At 35.3% G+C, this 6,016-nt stretch overlaps 1 long non-coding RNA gene across 2 annotated transcripts in view; it reads left to right on the top strand.

The window, feature by feature from the left end:
• Positions 1–5,543, top strand: part of LOC138984346 (uncharacterized) — a 40,622-nt gene extending 35,079 nt beyond the window's left edge. For both annotated transcript variants that reach the window (XR_011461591.1, XR_011461592.1), the window contains one exon: positions 2,004–5,543. This is a non-coding gene — a long non-coding RNA (uncharacterized lncRNA). The remainder of the gene's footprint in view (positions 1–2,003) is intronic.
• The last annotated feature ends 473 nt before the right edge of the window (positions 5,544–6,016 follow it).

Consider the following 6,016-nt stretch of genomic DNA (forward strand, 5'->3'; position numbering starts at 1 on the left):
AAAAAAGAGCCAAAATGGTATACAAATAGGTCATTTCAGTATGTGAGTACAAGCAAACATGGCAGGGAATTACAGACAGAAAAATAATAGAGCAAATGGAAAAATAATAATAGGAAACAATAGAAGAAAATTTTCCTGACATGAAGCAAAAGTGAGTTCGGATTAAGACTCACCAAATGCCTACAAAATATATCAAAGGAAAGAGAATTACATCCAGTCTTCTTGTAATAAAAAATCAGCATTTGAAAATAATGGTATGAACTATAGCACAGAGACCACAAGGTAACAGAGAAAAGGAGGAGAAACAAATTTGTCTACATTTCTTCTTTTCATAAATGCTTCACACAAGGGAACCACATCTGCATATGCTTTGAGAATGAAAAATTGTAATTCAAGGTTTCTAAATAAGGAGAAGCTATGATTCATTCACAAATGAGATAGAAAAAGTGTTCTCAGACTCAAAGAATCCCAGAAAATAGATCATTTAAACTTTTGTGAAAAAATTGAGGACATATTCTAACCAAATGAGAAATGAATCAAAATAACAGATGAAAGAACTGAAAGAATATGATGTAAATAAAAAGAGCGATGAAAAATTAAATTCATAAACCCTAAGGCTTTTTTTTTCAAATATTGACCATAAAATATAGTCAAGGAATATAATACACATGTCAAAATTATTCTTGAAAAGGGAGATTAATAAAGTAAAAGCAGTTTGTCAGTAATAATCTAAATTTCAAATTTGAAATTATTGTGAAATATATAGGAAATTGGGAGTAAGAAAGTTGAGTCAACATACTTTAGATATGCAACACTGACTCGATGGACATGAGTCCGGGTGAACTCCGGGAGTTGGTGATGGACAGGGAGGCCTGGCATGCTACGATTCATGGGGTCGCAAAGAGTCTGACACGACTGAGTGACTGAACTGAACTGAACTGAGACAGAATATATAACTTTTTAATCACTGGAAAGTAAAGGAAAGAGTAAAATGTGTAAAGTGTTTATTAAAAAACTTATTTTTCCTTAATAAATTTTAGGGATTTTTCTGACTTTAAATATTTTCTTCAAAAACACCACAGAACATTCTATTTAATACTCTCATGGCTTCCCTGGTGGCTCAGATGGTAAAGCGTCTGCCTGCAATGCAGGAGATCCGTGTTCGATTCCTGGGTCGGGAAGATCCCCTGGATAAGGAAATGGCAACCCACTCCAGCACTCTTGCCTGGACAATCCCATGGATGGAGGAGCCTGATAGGCTCCAGTCCATGGGGTTGCAAAGAGCCAGACACGACTGAGCGACTTCACTTTCACTTTAGTATTTAACTTACTCTTATATTTAATGTACTGAATGTGTTGTCAAACTTTATTCCAACCAGTTTATATCATTTTACAGTCCCACTAACAATGACTAAAAAGGCCTGTCACCTATATGCTAGCTAACATGCTGTTACAAGAAAAATGTACCAATACTGTCGCATTTTAGCTCAGCCACTAAATATTTCATTCATATAGGAGATTTTTCTTGACTTGAAATAAAAATTAATTTTGCTTAAAAATGAGTTAGCAATATACTTATATGCTGAGTGTATTTTTCCCCACAAATAATTTAAAATGTGTCTTTCAAAATAGACCAAATGCTAAACATTTTCTCATTTTAGCAAATGTGGTTTCTGGCCAAAATTACTGTCAAGTACCTTCAAAATATTTGGTAATAATTAATATAATTTTGTTTGATAAGACAAGAGATCTTTGGTGAAAATACTTACAAAAATAATTGTGAATGTGGTTAAGGTAGATAATCACTTTGCAAGTGATATTTCTGATTTTAGTGTGGTCTATTAAGTATAAGTAGAATATATTAGGCTGCAAGTTTTCAGAAGTCTGTTTTTATTTGTACCTGCTTACAGGGAGAAATAAAATCAGGAATTATTATGTTTCCTAGAGATCTTTTTTCTTTTAATGTGTCTGCTATCATCCTACCATAGTCTTTTCTTTTTCAGGGAAAATATAAAAACACATAAGAAGGCTGAGTGCCAAGAACTGATGCTTTCGAACTGTGGTGTTGGATAAAACTCTTGAGAGTCCCTTGGACAGCAAGGAGACCAAACCAGTCCATCTTAAAGGAAATCAACCCCAAACATTCACTGGAAGGACTGATGCTGAAGCTCCAATACTTTGGCCATCTGATGTGAAAAGCCAACTCATTGGAAAAGACCCTGACTCTGGAAACATTGAGGGCAGGAAGTGAAGGGGTGACAGAAAATGAGATGGTTGGATGGCATCACTGACTTAATGGACATGAGTTTGAGCAAACTCTGGGAGATAGTAAAGGACAGGGAAGCCTGACGTGCTGCAGTCCATGGGGTCGCAAAGATTAGGACATGACTTAGCAACTGAGCTACTGTAAAACAACAAGATATGACACAACAAAGAATGTAAAGAAAAAAATTAAGGCTCTCAAATAAAGATAAAATCAAGCAATAATATGGGTAGTGGAATACAATATTTTTAGTTTAAAATCTTTAATGTTAATACCACAATAGAATGCCAGATAACTTTTTAAATTGAAGTAAAATTGATTTATAATATTATATTAGTTTCAAGTACACAGCATAGCAATTCAATATTTTTATAGATTATATTCCATTAAAAGTTATTGCAAGATAAGGTCTGTAATTCCCTGAGCTAGACAACATATTTTTGTTGCATATCTACTTTATGCATATCTATTTTATTTAAGTAGTTTGCATCTCTTAATCTCATACCCCATCTTCCATCTCCCCCTTCTTTTTTCTCGTTATAACCTCCAGGTTTCCCTCCCCCCCTATACCTGAGAGTCTGTTTATGTCTTTATATATGTTTTATTTTTTTAGATTCTACATATAAGTGATATCCTACAGTATTTGCCTTTATCTGTCTTACTTCACTGAGAATATAGGTGCATTCACACTATAAATGGCATTAATTGACTTCTTAAGTCAATTGACTTCTTAAGTCAATCATCTGTTGATAGGCATTCACGCTATAAATGGCATTATTTCATTCTTTTTTATAGTTGAGTAACATTCCATTATATATATATATATCACATCTTCTTAAGTCAATCGTCTGTTGATGGGCACTTGGGTTATTTCTATATCTTGGCTATTGTGAATAGTGTTGCTATGAACATTGAGGTGCATGCATCTTTTTAAATTAGTGTTTTCATATATATATATTCAGGAGTACAATTGCTGGATCATATGTAAGTTCTAGTTTTAACTTTTGGGAAACCTCCATATTACTCTCCACAGTCGCTGCATTAATTTACATTCCCACCAACAGTGTAGCAGTGTTCCCTTTTCTGTTCATCCCTCTGCTAAGTCGCTTCAGTCATGTCCGACTCTGTGCGACCCCATAGATGGCAGCCCACCAGGCTCCCCTGTCCCTGGGATTCTCCAGGCAAGAACACTGGAGTGGGTTGCCATTTCCTTCTCCAATGCATGAAAGTGAAAAGTGAAAGTGAAGTCGCTCAGTCGTGTCTGACTCTTCGCGACCCCATGGACTGCAGCTCACCAGGCTCCTCCATCCATGGGATTTTCCAGGCAAGAGTCCTGGAGTGGGGTGCCATTGCCTTCTCAGGTCCATCCTTCTAGCATTTATTATTTGTAGATTTTTTGATGATGGCCACTCTGACAGGTGTGAGGTGATAACTCACTTTGGTTTTGATTTACATTTCTCTAATAATTAGTGATGTTGAGCATGTTTTCAAGTTCCTGTTAGTCATTTGCATATCTTCTTTGGAAAATTTCTGTTTAGGTCTACTGTCCATTTTCTGATTGGGCTGTTTGTTTGTTTCAATACTGAGTTGTATGAGCCATTAATATATCCAAATGTCCAAAGGGTTTTGGATATTAACCCTTTGTAGGCCCTATCATTTGCAAATATGTTCTTTAGTAGTATGTCTGTATTTCTTCCTTTTAGTTCCTTTCTTTTTGGGTATCTATTGTAGGTTTTTGGTTTGTGGTTACATGGAGTTGACACTGACCTGTAACTACATCTACTTGTTTCAATTAAAAGACGCTTGCTCCTTGGAAGAAAAGCTATGACCAACCTAGATGGCATATTAAAAAGCAGAGACATGTTGATGTATGGCCAAAACCACCATAATATTGTAAAGTAATTATCCTCCAATTAAATAAATAAATTAATTAAAAATAAAAGCAAAGACATTACTTTGATGACAAAGGTCCATCTAGTCAAAGCTATGGTTTTTCCAGTAGTCGTGTATAGATGTGAGAGTTGGACTATAAAGAAAGCTGAGTGCCAAAGAATTGATGCTTTTGAACTGTAGTGTTGGAGAAGACTCTTGAGAGTCTCTTGGACTGCAAGGAGATCAAAACAGTCAATCCTAAAGGAAATCAACCCTGAATATTCATTAGAAGGACTATGTTGAAGCTGAAGCTCCAATACTTTGGCCACCTGATGAGAAGAACTGGCTCATTTGAAAAGACCCTGATGCTGGGAAAGACTGAAGACAAGAGGAGAAGGGGAAGACAGAGGATGAAATGGTTGGATGGCATCACCAACTTGATGGACATGAGTTTGAATATGCTCCGGGAGTTGATGGACAGGGAAGCCTGGTGTGCTGCTGTCCATGGAGTCGCAAACAGCTGGACACGACTGAGCGATTGAACTGAACTTTCAAACAGATTGTCATCTAAATTCAAACAAATTCTAAAAGATCTGTACTTTGTACTCCTGTTCTCTCCCCTCCATTCTGTGGTTTTGAAATCATATTTTACATGTTTATTCCTTAGCTGTTATTTGTAGTTACTGTTGCTTTTATAATTGTCTGTTCATTTTCATACTGTCTTATTTAAATGGTAAATCCCCAGTGCTTACTATATATTTGGCTTTCCTAGTGAGGTTTTCCCTTTCCTATTAGATTCTTATTTCTTTTCCATTTAAAGAAGATCCTTTAGCATTTCTTTTAGAGAAGCTAGAGTATGATTTTTTTTTTTAGTTTTTGCTTATTTGAGAAGTCCTTTATCTTTCTATTCTTAATAGTAATCTTTCTAGGCAGAGTATCTTAGGTTTCAGGTTTTCCCCTTTAAGCACTTTGAATATATCATGACACTCCCTTCTGGTCTGCAAAGTTTCTGCAGAGAAATCAGCTGACAGACATGGTGATTCCTTTATATATGACTCTGTTTTTCTCTTGCCAACTTTAGTATTCTCTTTAACTTTTGCTGTTTTAATTATGATATGTCTTGGCGTGGGTTTGTTTGGATTCATTCTGTTTGGAATCCTCTGTGTTTTCTATCTATTTCCTTTTTCAGGTTTGGAAAGTTTTCAACCATGGTTTCTTCAAATACATTTCGATCCCATTCTCTCTCTCTCCTCTTTCTAGGGCTCCTACTATGTCAATGTTTGTGCATTTAATGCTATCCCACCCAGAAATCTCTTAGACTGTTTTCATTTTTTAAAATTTGCTTTGCTTTTTGCTATTCTGATTGAGCAATTTCCATTTTATTCTATCATCTGGATCATTTTTTCATTCTTCTGTATCACTTAGTCTGTTATTCATTTCTTCTGATGTACCTTTTTTTTTTTTCAGAAATTAGTTCAATAAAATAAAATAATTCCATTTACAATCTTGTTAATCTTTCTGATGTCTTTTTATGCTGGCTATTGACTTGTTCATTTCTGATTGAGTCTTTGTATATTTCCTAATTCCTTGTTAAAATTATCAATGTGTAGTTCTATTCTTTCCCCTAATTCAGTTAACATTTTTACAATCAACACTTTGAATTCCTTATCTGATAATTTCCTAATTTTTTCCAGGAGTTTTCTCTTGCTCTTTCATTTTGCTTAACTTTCTCTTCTTCCATGAATTTAGGTGAAACACTTACCTATTATGGTCTTGAAAGTGTGTCCTTAAGTGGATGCTTGCCTATACTGTGTATTCCCAGTGTCTCCGGTGAGAAAGCTGGATTTGATGCTGGCAGTTGTCAGTGTGGTAGAGGGGAGG

This window comes from Bos mutus, chromosome 21 (assembly GCF_027580195.1).
Source record: "Bos mutus isolate GX-2022 chromosome 21, NWIPB_WYAK_1.1, whole genome shotgun sequence".
Lineage (NCBI taxonomy): Eukaryota > Metazoa > Chordata > Mammalia > Artiodactyla > Bovidae > Bos > Bos mutus.